Genomic DNA, 18102 nt, shown 5'->3' with positions numbered 1-18102 from the left:
TTTAAAAACACTTCAACATAAAATTAAATGCAGATGTATAATTTGAAAGCTCATGAATCACCAGAGTATGTACATTTATAATTACACTAAGCCAATGTATTCCAAAACCCACATTAGTGTCTGGCTCTTGTAGCTAATCCTCGGGAAAAGAATTTGAATGTGTTCCACACAATACATCCTCAATATCCGTCAGTGACTGACCAACGCTCAAATCCCTCAGATAAAATGGAGGAGTATTTGGATACAACCTAGAAAAATCCTGCAGTCTCCTTTAAATCATGTCTGGATTATTTATAATATAGAATACACTGGGAGTGTGGTGGGAACTGTTCTTAGGCAGCATTATTTGGAGAATAAGCACAAGAACAAGAGCCTACACATGTTCAGGACAGAAGCATTTCTTTTCCCCCATAAAAATTCAATCTGCCGTTGATTGATCCATGGGTATGGAACCCAGGCTATGAAGGGCCAGCCGTATTGCATTTTACTTAGAATATACTACTATAGACTTGATTGTAGAATTGATTTCATTTTCCAGTGTCTGGGTTTTCACTCACGGGGTTGGGGTTGAGGGAATGCTCAGTCTAAAATACAGGCGGTTCCTTTTATATGCAGATCCTAGGGAGCAAGGAAAAGAGCAAAAGTAACCGAGTATGACTGTGCCATTCACAATCCACTGTCATTTCAAGGAGCAGACAGCACGCCTCTGGCTGCTGTGACATGAGAGAGAGCCACAGCCCACACTGGATTTGGCGGAGAATCTTCTGGACGTTCAAGATTTCACACAGAGTAACTCCGGGTGACATATTGAAGTGGCAGAAGCTGCAGTTCTTCCCTGGATTATATGTAGAGAGCTGAGGAAATGTATGACTTTCAAGCAGCCTGACTGGCATGAGTTGACATTTCTGCTGGCACTTCCGGCAGAAAGACAAAGCCTGAAGAAACAGGAAGTTTTAATGGAGACTAGGGAGCAGCACTTTTATTGAGACCTACACTGAATAAGCAACACAAGGCTGTTGGTCACTCCCTGCGATTGAGAAGAAGACCCCCTTATCCCAGGCTCCCTAGCATCATGCCCAGAGGGTGTCCCCATAGCAAACTGGACAAACACTGGACTCCGTCCTTTGTGGACATCACCACTGCTGCCTTACAGTCATGGCAGATAATTTAGACTCTGTGGGGGTCAAATGGGAGGATCTGACAGAAAGTACACTAGGAAGATGTAAGGAGGGAGACTTTGGTCCACTGTGATCCATACACTAATTCTGAGCTTAGGTGAGGACCTACCTACCCATGAATCCCTCAGTTCTGGAGTCCACATTTGTGAGCTCGGTGAATTCCAGTCCAAAAGCATTTGAAAGAGTATCTTCCTAGACCAGACGAGATCGGGCACGTTAAGGGTGGCATGGCGGTATATTTGAAAGACTATCTTACAGGTTCTAAATATGCACGTGCTGATGCTCTTATGATGATTCCTGAAACAATATAGTAGCACAAAACTTTACATATAGTTTGCATCGTGTGGTATTATACTTTGTCTGGAGGTGATTTAAAAGTACACAACACATGTGCAGATTATGCAAATACTACAGCATTTCATGAAATGGACCTGAGCATGTGAGGGCTTTGCCATTCCTTGAGGGGGTGGGTGCCCTGGAACAAATCCTCTGTAGATCCCAGGAGACAACTGACTTCTACAAAAAGAAAAGTGAAGAGAAGGTTTCTGCATAGAAGGCTTCTCAATGTCCCTAAGAGCTCCTCGATCAGGTTTCTGTCATAGTACTCATCTGATTGCCTACTGGTTGGCCACTGACTTCTCCATCTCCACCAACTCAGACTTAGCCATGGCTTTTTCCTCTATACATAAGACATGCCCTGGCTCACAGAAAAGCCTTCTGAATGTGTTGCTATAAGAAGACTTGCTCTTCTCTCTCGCTCTCCCTCTCCCCCTCCCCTCCCCCTCTCTTCCCTCTCCCCTTGCCCCCTCCTCCTGTGTGTGTGTGTGTGTATGTGTGTGTGTGTGTGTGTGTGTGTGTGTGTGTGTGTGATTTCTATGTGCATGCAAGTACACCATGGTGCATTTAATGGAGGTCAGAGGACATCTTTGTGTAGTCGAGCACCCCATCCTCTTCTCCCTTTGCTTGAACTCAAGTCGTCAGGCTCCCCAGCAAGTGCCATTGCCTCTCACTGATCATCAGCTGATTTTTCCACTAGCGCCTCTTCTTGAGACTAGATCCTTTAGTTTGTCTTAGCTTGTTCTTATTATGTATTTTTAAATTATTTTATTTACTTACATTCCAAATGCTGCCCCCTCCCAGTCCTCCCTCCCAGAATTCTTCACCCCTCCCACTCCCCTTTGCCTCTGAGAGGGTGCTGTCTCCCCCACCCTGGGCATCTCCCTTGCCTGGGGCATCAAGTCTCTACAGGATTAGGAGCATCTGCTCCCACTGAGTCCTGGTAAGCCTGGGACTGACTTACCAACAGGACAAACCTTCGGAACTCTGTGAATGAGCAGAGATGTAATTGGAAGATTCTGGAGATGCTGATACAGTTAAACCAGAGAAAAGGAAAACTATTAAGGGAATTGCTGAGAAGAGCATGCAAGATCTAGCATAAGGGGAATGAAGGGAAGAAGAGAGGGAGGGAAGGAGGCGGGAGGCAGAAAGCCAAACCTCGCTTGTGAGCTTGAAGTTTTTAATCCTGTGTGTGACAGTAACACTCAGCAGTGCAGTTGCTCTGAGCCTTTTCTGGGGACGGGGTCTTTTGAGTAGAGTCCACTCTGGACTCCAGGGTGGACTTTGCAGTCCTGCCTTCGCCTGCAGGGTGCTGACATCACAGGCACGGGCCAACAACAATGCTGAAAAAGAACTGGGTCAGCTCTAGTTGGGGTGAAGTTGAAGTCCTTCCACTGGAAGGACTCAATATAGACCATCGATCAACTTAATCCTCTGTGTCTGGGGAAAGGGTGTGTAGATTTGACAGAGCTCATTATCCTTTCTTCCTTGTGGTGGTCAGATACACAGAACATCAAATTTACCACTTTGTTTTCAAAGCAGGTGGATAGCATCAAATACATTCATCTTGTTGGGTACACATCAGCACCCGCGTACCTCGGAATTTTCATCCAAGTGAACCTCTACAGCCAGTGACTCCCCATCTCCTGCAATTCCTGCTCCTCGGCAGCCAGCGTGTTACCTTTTGTCTCTGTTAATTGGACGCATCCAGAATCCTTACATAAATGGAAGTGTACAGTTAGCATCCATTCCACTTAGAGCGATGTCTCCAGGTCCATCCACATGCAGCCTACATCAGAGCAGCCTTCCTGTCTGGTGAATGAAGGCCCCTCCTATGTGTGTCACATTTTGTTTATCTGTTCATCCACTCGTGGGCAGCAGGGATACTTTTCTCCTTTATTGGGAAAATGTGCTACAAATATCTGCTCAGGCTCATGCTTTTAATTCTTCTCAGTACCCGCTCAACAATGGAATCACGAAGGTCATAACTCTGTTTAATTTACCAAGACTCCATGTCCATCTTGTTTTAAATTAGCTTTTTAATTGCCATTCAGTAGTTGCTTTCATGGTGAGACCTTTGTACAAATTCATTGTTCTCCCCCGCTCATCGGCACCAGCTACCCTCCCCTGCCTCCTCTTCACCATCATGTTGGTCCTTCCCTTCCTCCAAAGTAGCCTCCTTTCTGCCTCTGGGGCACACGCACACACACATACACACACACACACACACACACACTCTCACACACACACATACACACACACTCACACACACATACACACACTCTCACACACACATACACACACTCTCTCTCACACACACATACACACACTCTCTCTCTCTCTCACACACACACACACACACACTCACACACACCCTTGCCCAAGTCTCTCATCAGCTGCTCTCTCAATGCTGGTCATTCACACCGGAGTAAGATAGACTTTCAATATATTTCTAATTTGCATTTCCTTGGAGGCTAAGAAGGTTGAGCATCTTTCATATATTTGTTGCTTATTTGTATTTCTTCTTTCATTTAGTTTATTTTCCAAGTTATTATTAGATGATTTGGGGGTTGGTGTTTACTTTTTTGTGTTCTTTACAGATTTAAGATATGACTCTTCTGCCTGAAGTATAATTGGCAAAAACTTCCTCCTGTTCTGTGGGATGTCTTTTGTGTGTGTGTGTGTGTGTGTGTGTGTGTGTGTGTGTGTGTGTGTGTGTGTGTGTGTGTGTACAGGAAAAGCACAGTTTCAGTTTTATGCAATCTGACTTTTTTAAGTTCTTGCAAGTATATCCTGAGCTATCGGGACCTTCCACAAAGCCTTTGTTTGTTCCTACATTTTGAAATGATTTTACCAATGTTTCCCTCTGGCAGTTTCAGAGTTTGGGGTCTTACATTAATGTCTTTGATCTGAGTTTAATAAGAATCACTATTACTCTTTTTACTTTTTATAAACACCCTTAATTAAAAGGAATTAGATTAAACAAATTATTTTTCCAAAATGACACAATGTGCTCTCAACTCAGAAACATGCTAATGGAGAAAGAAAAATGATTCTTAGTATCGCTAGGCCCGTGAAGACGGCATGGCTTCCTCCACCATTATCCAAACACTTGGACAAGACCTGAGAGAAGGGGAGAGGGAATGGTTTCTGGGACAGAGCAATCCAAGGGACTCAACAAAGAAGTCTCCCAAATGACAGGAGAAGGAGCAAGCCCAGTATAGCTTTCCAGAGCTTTAATATACAAACTTCCATGAGTTAGAAACATACATCAATCCAGGATAGAGAAGGAAAGAAATCCCCAAACTCAAAACAGTGTTTGAACACACTTTTTATTAAAAAAAAAAAAAAGACCCAAAAGTTTAAATGAAAGCCACACTCCTGTGGGCACAGCTCAGGGCCAGAGAGCTGGTCTAGCGTGCACACGGCCCTGTTTGATGTGGGCGTAGCTCAGTGCTGGAGAGCTGGTCTAAGGTGCACAAGGCCTGAGTTGGTTCCCCAGTACTGGGGAAAAGAAAACAGTAACCACCCTGTCTACACCATATCACCCCATTCATGCACCATATCTCCGTTTATACTGCAAACGTGCCTCTGTGTGCTGCTTGCTTCCCTCTGAGGGAAAGGTTTTGAACTGAAAGGAAAAATTGGATTCCAGCTCCATCAAGTTCTCAATTTACCTACACTTCCATTTCCCAGAAGTCACTGACTGGACCTGCAGGCCTGCTCATCCCTGTGGATGGGAACTTACACACGCTGTGGAGGGCGCCATGTCAGTACTCGTCAACACTTAAGGCGTCTCATCTCAGTGATTCTGCACTCCAGCAGTTATTCCTATCACCATACCACCACATAGGAAAGGTGGCACTTAGTCCAGGGTATTCTTTGTGCACGGTGCATAATACCCAAAGGGTGCAAATCAATCAGTCAACAAGAAGCTGGTTATATTAATTATGATCTATCTGCATGGCTAATTAAAGATGGGAGCCAATGAAAATCTGGAGGCTCCTCTTTCGTCCTGGTATGCATGCAAGAATCTTCAAGAGATATTATTCACAAGTTTTTCATGACAGTATACGTGGCATGCCACTATTTATATTGACAGAGAGGGAGCAGGGCATTGTACACCTATATTTTCTTCCGATGTATTTAAAATCCCTGGAAGTGCACACAGGAAACAGGGACCGTGGTTCTATGTGGAGGTTACAGTGTGAGGGAGATGGCTTTCTGTGCTTTTCTTGTACTCTTCTTGTTAGTGCAACATATGATGTCTGTATTTACTACTTACGATTTTTTAATTCGTTGCTTGAAAACGGGGAGTTCTACCAGACAGTTTTCAAAATTAAGAGAGGTTGCACCCACAGTTAATTGCTAAAACTGTAGTTTTAAGTTAAATAAATCCCTCTGGTTGACTTTTCTTCCAAACAGTTGTCAAGACAACTTTCCCTTTCCCCATAACATTGAATTAGGTGTCAGCCTGGCATGGGGACAGAAGCAGTGGCTGGATTCCAAATGTGGATGTGCTAGGAAGGCCACCAAGTTATTGTTCTTGCAGACTCAGGTAACACCTTGTAAATAACCTCTTGCCCAGTGGAGGCTCAATAAACCTCGCTGACTCATCTGTCACAGAGAAGCAGAATTAACTCCCAAGGACTGGGTCATTTAATCAGAGAATCAATTTCATCTTACTTGTCATGGGAAAAATATTTTCTAGTAAGTCAAGAAAAACATGGAGGAAATCATTTTGTGTCAAGGACTCCAACACGAAGCTAGGAGTTAAAAACGGTATAAGCAACAGATGCCGATCTCAGTTTGCTTTGCATCAGGGTTGGTTGGGCTATGCACACTTAGCTTAATCTTGGGCCGCATGTGGACGTCATGTTTACTATGTCAAGAACATAGTTTCACTTCACAGTGCTTAATACACAAGCCCCACATCATGATCTTTGTTAAGTTTTTGAGCAACTTCAAAGCCAACATTCGGTATGAGGGATGGGAGGACCCTGGAGTGATTGCAAACTCGCTTCCCTCCCCTGCACTTTACTTCATGTGGTTCTGAGACCATGACTTTTATCAGATATTAATCTCTGACCCAGCGTCCAAGTGGATTTTATTGAAGCTGCTGTAATTCCGCCACCAGAAAACATGACAAATAGCCAACCTGTCACTGAAGATTTATGCTGGGTCTGAAACCCATTATCTTTTCGGAAATATTGTATGGTGTGATTCACCGAGCAGTAGCAGGCTCATAGAACCCAAGGTTTTTCCATATCGATTTCACGGTCTGTATGACAAACCTGAGTGTCTGCTTTCCTAGGCTCACATGACCAAAGCCACAATCAGCTTCAGGGATCATTAGCAAAAAATAAGTGTAGCCTGCAATCCTAAGGACCCCAGGCGAACTTCTCCACGCTGTGAATAGCACGGACACAGTCAAGAAGGCGATGTGTTGCTTTGACTGCTCTCCCTGCAGAATGGCTTGGCTTGCTGCTTCGCACTGCTGGCAAATGGAATGGAGCCACTTCGGTCCAGACAATACTGGGACTTAATGTAAACTGAGGCTTGCCCAGAGGTAGTACTCTAGAGGCAGGACCATATCCATTGCACATGTGCTCCAGAGACCATGAGTGCAGACAGGAAAGCCATTCCCATCAGCTTTCTTTTTACCTGTGGAAATCCTCTACAGACTCTTATAATGAAATCTCAAGTCTTCAGGTGAGATGGGGACAGGAGTAAAGGAAGATGGGTGTTCCTTTGGTGACTATTTGAACAGACTGCTATCAATCCATGTTCTGCAGCCAAGGAACAAAGTCCTGCCAGTGCTGAGCATGGTCCTCTAGCTGGCTATCCTCCCCCTCCTCCACTTTCCCTCCTCCTCCTTCCCTTCTTCCTCCCCCTCCTCCTCTCATTCTTCTGCACTGGGGATTGAACCTAGGACTTCATGGTGTTCTACCACTGTGCTATAGCCCCCAGCCTTGCTTTTGCTTTTTGAGTCAGACCCTTGAACTTGCAAACCTGTTGCACCAGCCTCCTGAGTAGCTGGCATCCTATAATCCTGCACCACCAGGCTCAGCTCTCATTTAATTTTTCTGAGTTTTTAACATCCGATCCAGTATCAGTCTTTTCCTTTACTTTTCTGTAAGACCTCTCCTCTCTCTCTCTCTCTCTCTCTCTCTCTCTCTCTCTCTCTCTCTCTCTCTGTGTGTGTGTGTGTGTGTGTGTGTGTGTGTGTGTGTGTGTGTCCTCTCCCCATGGCTGACCAGTTTCCTCTCCTCAGCGTGCCTTCTCTGTTTGCTGGACCCAGCCCACTGCTGGTTTTCCTTCAACGTTATGCATCTCACTGCTCACTCGCAGCCACACTTCCTGTCTGCGACCTCTCCTCTTCTCTAGTCTGCTAGAGAATGAACAGATAATAGATAACTCAGAGCTGATGTGTGAAGCAAGAGCTCACCCTCAGTGTCTTTCACTACTGATTTTACCGCCACAGCCTGGGATGGAAACGCCCTCAAATGTATCCCATTCCTGAAGACCTGGGAAAGGGTGAATGTGCGAGTGCAGAAGTCATCAGGGACCCAATCCCCCCAATCCCCAATGGGCAACAGGACTGATTCTTCAAAGAGTCAACACTGAGTTTCAAAGGAACTTCATATCCTACAACCTCAACTATTTGCTGACTGAGACACCTTTATAACACAAGCTCAACCTGGGCTGAGGAGAGGGAAAAAAATAGCTCCAGACCAGGAGAGCATAACCGCTCCCCACCTGAGAACAGGAGCAAAGAAGCTGCTCACTTCAGAAAGCTTCCCCCAAGCTGATGGGATTTTATAGACACAGACGGCTTCAGTGGAGAAAAGCCTTATTGAGGAAACGTTCAACAGGAGGTGGCTCTCTATGTTTTCTGGGGTGTCAGCTATAACTGATAATGGGGTTTGTACTGGTATGAAGAGGCAGTTGCAATACAGGAAGAAGTAATGAGGTTGGGGAGGGACGATGGGGCTCATGGTCATGGCCCATTCTGCTCACCTTAAACATTATTTGCTGACCTGAGTGACGTCGCTTTCTGACTCAGAAACTCTTGCTGGAAACATGCCTGATCGAGCGTTTCTCGAGGTCAGTGCTGTTACATCAGGGGCAGATGATCCTCCTCAGTGGAGACTGACCGTGCACCATAGATATTGAGCAGTACCCTGGGCTTCCAGCAGTTTGAAGCCAGTACCATTTTTGCTCCACTGTCACACTAACATCACAACAACAACAAACTTCCCTGGGCATTACTCAAAATCTCTTTGAAGAAAAAGCACCGCAGTTCAGACTATCATCCTCAGAAGTCCGTAGATCTCAAAAGGAGGCCGTGAAGAAGAGTGTTTTTGGAGCGGTGGGTTTATAGGTGGAACAAAATGGGTGCTACATGGAATGCAAGAAACAGACTGGGCACAGAGAAAGGCGGAACAGACTTTCAGTCACACAAAAGGTATCCACAGATCCCTGGTGAGCTCTGGAGCCATTCAGAATTGTCTCATTCCAAATGGGTTCCATCTGCTAGTTGGCCAGACCATCTCTGAGCCAGAGGCATGTGTTTGAAGATACATTGTCACTTTTGTTTGTTTTTCTGGCACCCAGGCGGGAGGCCTCCCCATCCTCCTGCCTGGTCACTGGATGGGGCATGACCTTTTCAAGTCAGCTTCCTGCTGTAGAAGTCTATTCCTCAAGAGAAGTTCAGCATGAGCAGAACTCTGTCTCCTTCAGGGTCATGGTCATAAAGACTGAACTTGACTGTCTGTAGAACAAACTGCTAGGAAACTTCAATTTCACAATCACAGTTCTTTCATAATCCAATATTGTCATGGTCCAAGAAAAACAGAAGAGCTGCTCTGACCCCAATCAAGTCTGACATGGATCTAATTTAAATGTGTTTTTGTTTATAAACTGTTTTTTATCAATTGGGTGACAAGAAAGGGGCCAGGGAAGGAACTTGTTCGCTAGTTGGTGGCACCGCAGCAGATCTTCTCCCTGCCCCCACCTCTCCGAATGGCAGCAGCTGTTCCAGGTCGTCCTCCAGGGCCTCATGCACAGCAGTATCGTCCCTTTTCAGAGCCAGCTCCCTCTGCTACTTGGCTGGAACCCTCTTTGCCACTAGCCTGGTGTCTGGAGACGTGTTACCACTTTGATCTGTTTGTTTCTATGGCATCTGAAACTAAATAAATATCGTATCAGAGTAGAGCAGGGTATGTGAATGCTTGCTTTGGGGTTTTCTCTGTGTTAATAGCACAGGTTGTGCAGGGGAAAGAAAGCACAGATCTATCATTTGCCTAAGGTCACACAGACCAGGTAATGGACCAAAAAATAGAAAACAGACCAAGATGTCTGTTGTCTTGAGCTTGGCCACCCCAGTCAGGAGTAGTCTAACTACAGGGGCACAAACTGTAAAGATCTTAGTTATCATCTACAATCAAATGAGTGGGATTTAGAAGGAGCAACTAAGTAAAACTGGGATCTATACAGTCTCTTAGATAATTTAAATAAATGGTAGCATCGTTGAACCTCAAAGATTAGAGTGCTGCTTCTACAGGCAATTGAGCAATGTAGAGCAGTGTACACAACACACACACACACACACACAACACACAAACACACACACACACACCATACACCACATACACCACACATACACATATACAAACACATACCTCCATCATCACACATCTCACACACCACCATCATGACCATCACCACCACCACCACTACCATCACATACTACATACCACACATACCACACAAACACACACACACACACCACTACCATCACACACCACATACACACACATACCATATACCACATACCACACACACACCACACACACATACACACACACATACACACATACCACCACCCCAGTCACACACCACACACAACACACACACACACCACCACCACCACCATCACACATCACACACACACACACACACACACACTCACCACACACACACACACCACCACCACCACCACCATCACACATCACACACACACACACACACTCACCACACACACACACACATACACACATACCACCACCCCTGTCACACACCACACACCACACATACACTCACCAGCACCACCACCATCACACACCACACACAGACACACAACTATTTTTTTTTTTTTGGTTCTTTTTTTCGGAGCTGGGGACCGAACCCAGGGCCTTGCGCTTCCTAGGTAAGCGCTCTACCACAGACACACAACTATTAACAGGTACATAATATCTTGGGTACTGTTCAAGGCACTTTTCACTTGACGCTCACTGTGTTCTATGAATTTGATAGCATTATTTCCCCCACAACACAAGTAAATAACTGATGCCCAGAAACAAATCAGAAACCTGTCTGTGCCTGGTCTAGCAGTGCATGGGCAGCAAGCCAAATACTTATCCTCAGGTCTTGGCTCTAGACTCTGCATCTTCACCACCACACTGCACAGAGACAACGTCCTTGCTGGGAACAGGACCCACGTCAAGGACATGTGGCCAGGGCAGTTCACAAAGCCCTTGGTTTAGACAGCAGTTCTCCACCTGTGGGTCCTGACCCCTCAGGAGGGTGAAAGACTGAGGAGACACTGATATTTCACACTAGCAGAATTGCAGGTGTGAAGTAGCAGTGAAGTGCTGCTATGGCTGGGGTCACCACAGCATGAGGAACTGTAGTAAAGTCTCGCAACACTGGAAGGTTGGGAGGGAAGCACTGGTTTAGATTTGCCCGTGGATGGGCCTTCCATCACCACGGTCTTGAAACTCATCAGACCCAGAGCAAGGAGGCTGCAATTTCATGTCGCTCCGTGTTCAGAATGTATTTAGCTGCACAGAGAACAGTGGTCACCAAAACCACTTTTTAAGATTTATTTAACTTTTTAGATCCCTTTCCCTTACATATTCGGGATTCATTTTCATTGAAGACTTTTTTCTCCTTTGAATTGTAACTGGATTTCTATGAGTAGCTTAGAATAATTTAAGTCTACAAAGATTTGCCTTTTACAAAAAAATTTAATTCTATTGAACTAGTTTGGTAATAGCTCCTCTCTCCTGGATGGAAGCCTCTATTCAACCCCAGAGGGAAAATACATAATAGTCCAGAAGATGGGAACCAAAGTACTACTCCCAGCTCAAATTAGACTCTTGGGAAGAGCCAAAGGGAATGGCTAGCCTGGTCTTTAAATGCACTGGTTGGTGCCGTCCAGTGTCAGGAATGACACCTACCCCATGTTTGTTTTCATAAGAATTTTTTTATCTTCATGACTTTGCTTAAGGATTGTTCCGTGTCATTGATTCTTTTACAAATGTGTAAGTTTTATAAGTTCATATATGCTTAATATATGCATGCTTATGTGTAGTCAGAAATAAATACACAAACATAATAGAAGCATTAATAATAAATGCAGATGCATTCCTTGGTTTGTTCTTTTTGGTTAAAAAAAAATATATAGCTTCACCTATTAAACCTAGACATTGGAAATGAACCAATCTTGGGCTCATGCATGATGGTACCAAGGGTCTATCTGGGGCTAACTCAGTAGCCAAGCAAATGCGCAAAACTAAGAAGAGTTATGACTCGTCTCCATCAAGCTAAAACAAGTCTCCAGAAAAAAGCAGGGGCCACAAGGTCATGAAAAAATGGCAGAGGCCTGTGGGTTTGAGGACAGCTTAGTTTAAAGAATGAGTTCCAGAATAGCCAGGGCTACACAGAGAAGCCCTGTCTCAAAAGAAGAGGAAGAAGAAGAGGAAGAGGAAGAGGAAAGAGAAGGAGGAGGAGGAGGAGGGGGGGGAGGGAAGGAGAAGGAGGAGGAGGAGGAGGAGGAGAAGGAGAAGGAGAAGGAGAAGGAGAAGGAGAAGGAGAAGGAGAAGGAGAAGGAGAAGGAGAAGAAGAAGAAGAAGAAGAAGAAGAAGAAGAAGAAGAAGAAGAAGAAGAAGAAGAAGAAGAAGAAGAAGAAGAAAAGTAGAACAAGAACAAGAAGAACAAGGACAAGAAGAAGCACAAAAAGGTGGTAAAATTTTGCCTCTGAGATTTTTCGAGTAATAAAACTCATTTGCATATTTGCATATATTTGATCTAAAAATCCCCCTCCTACTCAGTATTTTGTCCATGTGTTACTAGGATCCCTATCAAGTACAGTATTGAAATTCTTAGAGGAGAGTTTCTGTGGCTCTCTACTTTCTATTCTTACTCAAAAGCAATGGTGAAAATGAGAAAAGAAAGTTTCTCTTATAAAAAAATAATTTTCTCAACAAGATGACAGGGTGGCCTGAAATTTAACCACAGATGGGATTCCCTGTATGACAGGGCAAAGCATCGTCTGGGGAGTGTGTGTTATCTCTGAACACTACCTTATTATGCTGGTCAATATTTCTTCCACAAGAATGAAAGTCTGAAATTCAAACCAAATCCTGGCTAATTTCCACTCATTTTTGTCAAGAAACATTTGGATTACTTTTATTCTTCTAATGTACAAAAAAATCATCTATATAAAATGTGTCTAAATATTTTTAAGAAGAGGCAGGATAGCTCAGTGGTATAGCACCTGCCCAGTGCAGGCAAGATCCTGGTATTGATCCCTGTGTCATAAATATTAAATAAAATATGTAGAGAAAGTAAATTCATTAACATTTCATATAGTTCTGTATATTACAGAAAACATAAAATATATGACATATTTTAACATACAATAAATATATAGTCACTAAAAATTTGTGTCTGAATACTTCTCTCCAATGTCATTTGAATGCCTAAATATTCTCACTTTGAAGGTCCTTTTTAGACACTTATTTTTAATCCCAATATATTGTATTTTTTCTGTTAACTAAATATCTTGACATATATTTGCAGTTACTTCTTCAATATTTTCTTGGAAATGGCACAACTGATTTAAAGAATTGATACATCTCTAAGGTCTTTGACTTATTTTGCCAAACAAGTTTCCATTTATCCAGTCAACAAGTACACATTGATAAGACACTGTAAGTTTGAATCCCTGTTCAAGTCAGGTTACAGTGGAAAGTAAAATAGATATAGGATGCTTTTGCCTTCTTAGCATTTACAGAGATATGACAGTAAAAAAAATAAATATCCTCCTATAATGGACAAATCAGAGATAGACAAAGAAATACCTACCAGTAATGGGAAAATCATGAAGAAAACACCAGAGTCCCATGCATTGCAGGGGTTGGGGATTTAGCTCAGTGGTAGAGCGCTGGCCTAGGGAGTGCAAGGCCCTGGGTTCGGTCCCCAGCTCCGAAAAAAAGAAAAGAAAAAAAAAAAGAAAAGAAAAGAAAATGCATTGCAGGGACCTAACTCAGCAAGGCCAGAAGAGGCATGCCAAAGACAATGCTTTTGTGACACTGAAGCTGAGACCAGAGAGAGGAAAGTGGGGAACTGTCAAGGGGTGCAGGCCCCAGGGCAAGCTCTGCACAGAGAGAGTACAGAAACCATGGGCTGAAACTCTGTAGACCACTGACAAAACTAAGGAAGGTCACATGGAGCATGCAAATTGCTGGTCCCTGCAGAGCTCTTTTTGGTCTAGGGAGTTCTGACTTCGCTGTGTTTGTTGTTGTTGTTGCTGCTGCTGCTACTGCTGCTGCTGCTGCTGCTGCTGCTGCTGTTGTTGGTTTGTTTGTTTGTTTTGTTTTATTCTGATGGAGTTTTCGGGAACGTTGTTTTGTTTCTTTTTTCTGAGTCATAGCTGGCTTTACTCTTACTATGTAGCCCAGGCTGACCTTAAATTTGTACCAATCTTCCTACTTGGGCCTCTGGAGTCCCAGGATAATAGGTGTGAAACTACAGGCTTTAGTGAAGGTGTCATATGCGATCTGAGTCATATATTCTCAGCTATTCTAAGGCTGGAAGGAACAAGATAGTATAGACCATCCAGTTGTCCCAAACTCAATGGAAGAAGGTGATGTCAGAGGACATGCAGGGAATCAGAAGCATTTAGAATGCATTTGGGGACCACGTCGACAGCTGGTACTGCTCAAGTGTACTAGAAGGCCCTCTTCCCAAACTCTCATTCAATACTTTCTCTACTTCAAATAATAAATAAAATGCTAGTAAATATGGCCTCCCTCTCTGAATGACAGGCTCTGCACATGCCTGGCTTGTAAGCAGCAGCTTCTTTTCCACTCTGCCTTGTGTGTTCTTTGATAGTGGGACCAACAACTAATTCTTTTTCTTCTTGTTTGAGGCTGTACCACCTAGTGCTACTGTAACACAATACACCCAACAGGTGGCTTTAAAAGTCACAGAATTCTTCTCTCATACATCTGAAACTAGAGTTCAAAATCAAGCTTGGCAGACTCATGCTCTCTCTATCTCTCCAGGATAGGAACTATCTTAACCTCTTCCAGCCTCTGGCAGCAAGAGTTTACAGATATCTCAGCATAATTTCTGTGAGGACACCCCTAGGTTGATGACCTTGGATTTCTGTTACAATGCAGGCTGAGCAAGCCATAAGGAGCAAGCCAATAAGCAGCATTCCTCTATGGGCTCTGTATCAGTTTCTACCTTCAGGTTATTGTGCTCCTGCCTTGACTCTCCTCGCTGATAGACTGGAACCTGAGAGTTGTGAGGTGAAATAAATGCTTCCCTCCCCAAGGTGATTTTGCTTTTGATGTTTTGACACAGCAGTAGGATCCCTAACTACTACACAAGCAAGCATGGTGACACACTCCTGTAATCTTAGTGCTCAGGGTGTAGAGACAGGAAGATCAGGAGTTCAATGTCTTTCTCAGCTACGAAATGAGTCTGAGCCCAGTCTAAGTTAAATGAGATCCTGTTTCAAACAAAATAAAACAAAGAAACAATCAACCAATTAATCAAAGACAGAAATCATCTTGAGTGAAGGTTCCGTCTTACTCCATATGACCATCTTTTTTTTTTTTTTTTTTTTTTGGTTCTTTTTTTCGGAGCTGGGGACCGAACCCAGGGCCTTGTGCTTCCTAGGCAAGCGCTCTACCACTGAGCTAAATCCCCAACCCCCCATATGACCATCTTAACTGATTAGATTTCCAATGTCCCTGTTGCCAAGTAAAGTCACATTTGTGGGTATTGGGGATAAGGGATTTACTATATTTGGGGAGTGTGCAATTCAACCAGCAACAGCTCATATCTCCATATGTTACAGCTAGGTCTAAGCATCTGCTGTTGGTCTTTCAGTCTACATATGGTGTTCAGGAAAGATGGTTTTAACTTTATGAATTTTTATCTATGAGTATACTAGCTACTTTCCTATTACCATAACAAATCATCACGGCCAAGAAAGCTTACAAGAAGTATTTAATATGTCTTATAATTCGAGAGCCTTGGGATCCATGATGGCAGAGCAAAGGAACAGCTGGGAACTCACATCTTTATCTATAACCACAAGGCAGAGAGAGAGAGAGAGAGAGAGAGAGAGAGAGAGAACACTGGGAATCTCAGGAGTCCTTAGAAACATCAAAGCAAACCCCTAGTGACTCACCTCTTTCAACAAGGCCACACCTCCTAATCCTTTCCAAGCAGTTCCACTAACTGGTGACCAAGCTATATGGACCATTCTCATTCAAACCATTACAGTGTATATTTATGTGGGTGGGGATGACTTTTATTTTTTCAGTAAACATTTGTCAAATGCCTACTGTTTTTTCCAGGTGATATTCTAGCTCCTCACATTAAAAGACAATTAATCTCTACCTCTGTACATTCACAATCTAGGAGGCAGACATTTAGACAAGCATCATTCAGCATGCTGATGGCCAGGATAGAGTCAAACTGTGTACAGTGGACAAAACATGAATGCATACTCAAACAAGTCAGAGAGCTGTGCAAAGGAGATCCTTGGAAGGCCAGGAAGAACCTTGATTTGTTTCCAGGCTGCAGACCTGGAACTTCTCTAGACCACAGCATCAGGTCAGTAGAGACCTTGGTAGAAAAACAGAGCAGCCGAAACAGAATTCTCATTTCTGTGACATTGCTATAGGACCTATACACATACAAGTCTGAGAAGGGCTACCCTATTCTTTAAATTTATTTTTATTTTTATTTTTTATTTTTTTGGAAATCAATAAAGTACTCAGGGAGGCTCTCAGCACAATATCAAACTTTGCAATGCTGCGGAATGTGTGACAGCAAGACTCTGATTAGTATGTCAAGCGGGTGCTTCTGCCCAACAGTTTCATAGCCCAAAGGAAGAGGGAGGGCCCTGTATGCACACTGCAGGATAAGCTCAGTGGGAGCCAAACAGACATTTGCTCAAGGGATGACCCTGGCATGACCCTGTGATGCAGACAGAAGATAAGCCTCCAAATCTGTGCTCCAAATCAGCTGTTCAAAGGGGATTTTCCTCTCGGTTATAATTGGTCTCCTGCGTGCATATTGAGCAGGTGGTTGGGGGAAAGAGAAGCCTTGGTTTATTTCTATAAGCAGTTAAGTGAAGGAAGTGCCTCTTTGGGGAAGAAGACAAAGAGAGTTTGGGAATGGTAATCCGGGTGTGGTAAACTGGAAGGGGTGTGGACAGAGAACAGAGGAAAAGATGATAGAGAAATAAGAAGTAAGAACTGTGGTGGAAATAAACCTCTCCAATGTATACCAGCTGCTACGTTACTCCCCAAAAAATGCCTGTTTATTTCAAAATCAAATTCAAGTTGGTATGGAGAAAAGGAAAGAATGAGAGTCAGGTACATACTTTCTGTGCACTGCTTAGTGATCAGAACCACAGCCGCCAGGGAGAGACTGCTTCTTGGCAGACTTTGTGGTAGAGAGAGTCCACCCTCAGAGCATGTTCTTCTACCCTGCATGTGCTCGCCTGGGCTAACTCAGCCATATAGTTTATTAAAGCAAACTACAGTCCATCCTATGAAATGCTGGGGGAAAAACATCATTTGGTACTCATTGCCAATATTAAACTAGACCAGTATTTGTTCCCTGCCTTAAATGTATTTTGCTCATCAAATAGGATAATAGCTTTCAGTTCTTCAGGTAAAGATAGAGGCATAATGGTCTGCCCGGGATCATACACAGCTGAGCACAGTTTAGAAGATGTTTACTGCTCAGCTCCATGCACCCTTTAGAACTGAGCAAGTCACAGTTCATATAGGCTAGCACCAGTAACTCCTGGACATGGGGCAAATAGCAGAGACGGTTAAGATACAAAACTGTATTTGAGAACTTACCATAGTGCTAGGAAAACACGTTTAGGGAAACTCCACTTCTTTCCTATGACATCATTCTTAACGAATATAAGAATGCAGTGCTCTGTCACATAGACCTTCTCAGACAACAGCCACGGACAATTTCCTTGCCTAGTTGTACAAGGAGAAAACATCCTTTTAAATATCTTTCTGAATTTCAGTCTAGTGATAATGCATTGAAATGTCTAATCTAATAGAAAGCAAACTTCAAAGAAGGATATTTTAGGAATTTAAGGCTATTGGTTCACTGTGACTATAAATTTATTTCTAAATGGTATTTTTAAAACTGAGTACAGGTTAGTGTTTGTCATGTAACATGGCTTAAGATTTTATTCTTAAATGCGTATGCCTCTGTCTCCTGCAAACATAAAAACTGGCTCAGAATA

General features: G+C 43.5%; 1 long non-coding RNA gene across 1 annotated transcript; it reads right to left on the bottom strand.

Annotated features, from left to right (window-relative positions):
* Positions 1-8875: 8875 nt before the first annotated feature.
* Positions 8876-17854, bottom strand: LOC120102280 (uncharacterized). Its single transcript, XR_005503588.2, has 2 exons — positions 17699-17854; positions 8876-9705 (listed from the first exon to the last, which is right to left on the bottom strand). It is a non-coding gene; the product is annotated as an uncharacterized LOC120102280 (long non-coding RNA).
* Between the last annotated feature and the right edge of the window lie 248 nt (positions 17855-18102).

The sequence above is a fragment of the Rattus norvegicus genome, chromosome 4 (assembly GCF_036323735.1).
Source record: "Rattus norvegicus strain BN/NHsdMcwi chromosome 4, GRCr8, whole genome shotgun sequence".
NCBI classification, from domain to species: Eukaryota; Metazoa; Chordata; class Mammalia; order Rodentia; family Muridae; genus Rattus; species Rattus norvegicus.
This window is presented reverse-complemented; position numbering and strand designations above follow the sequence as displayed.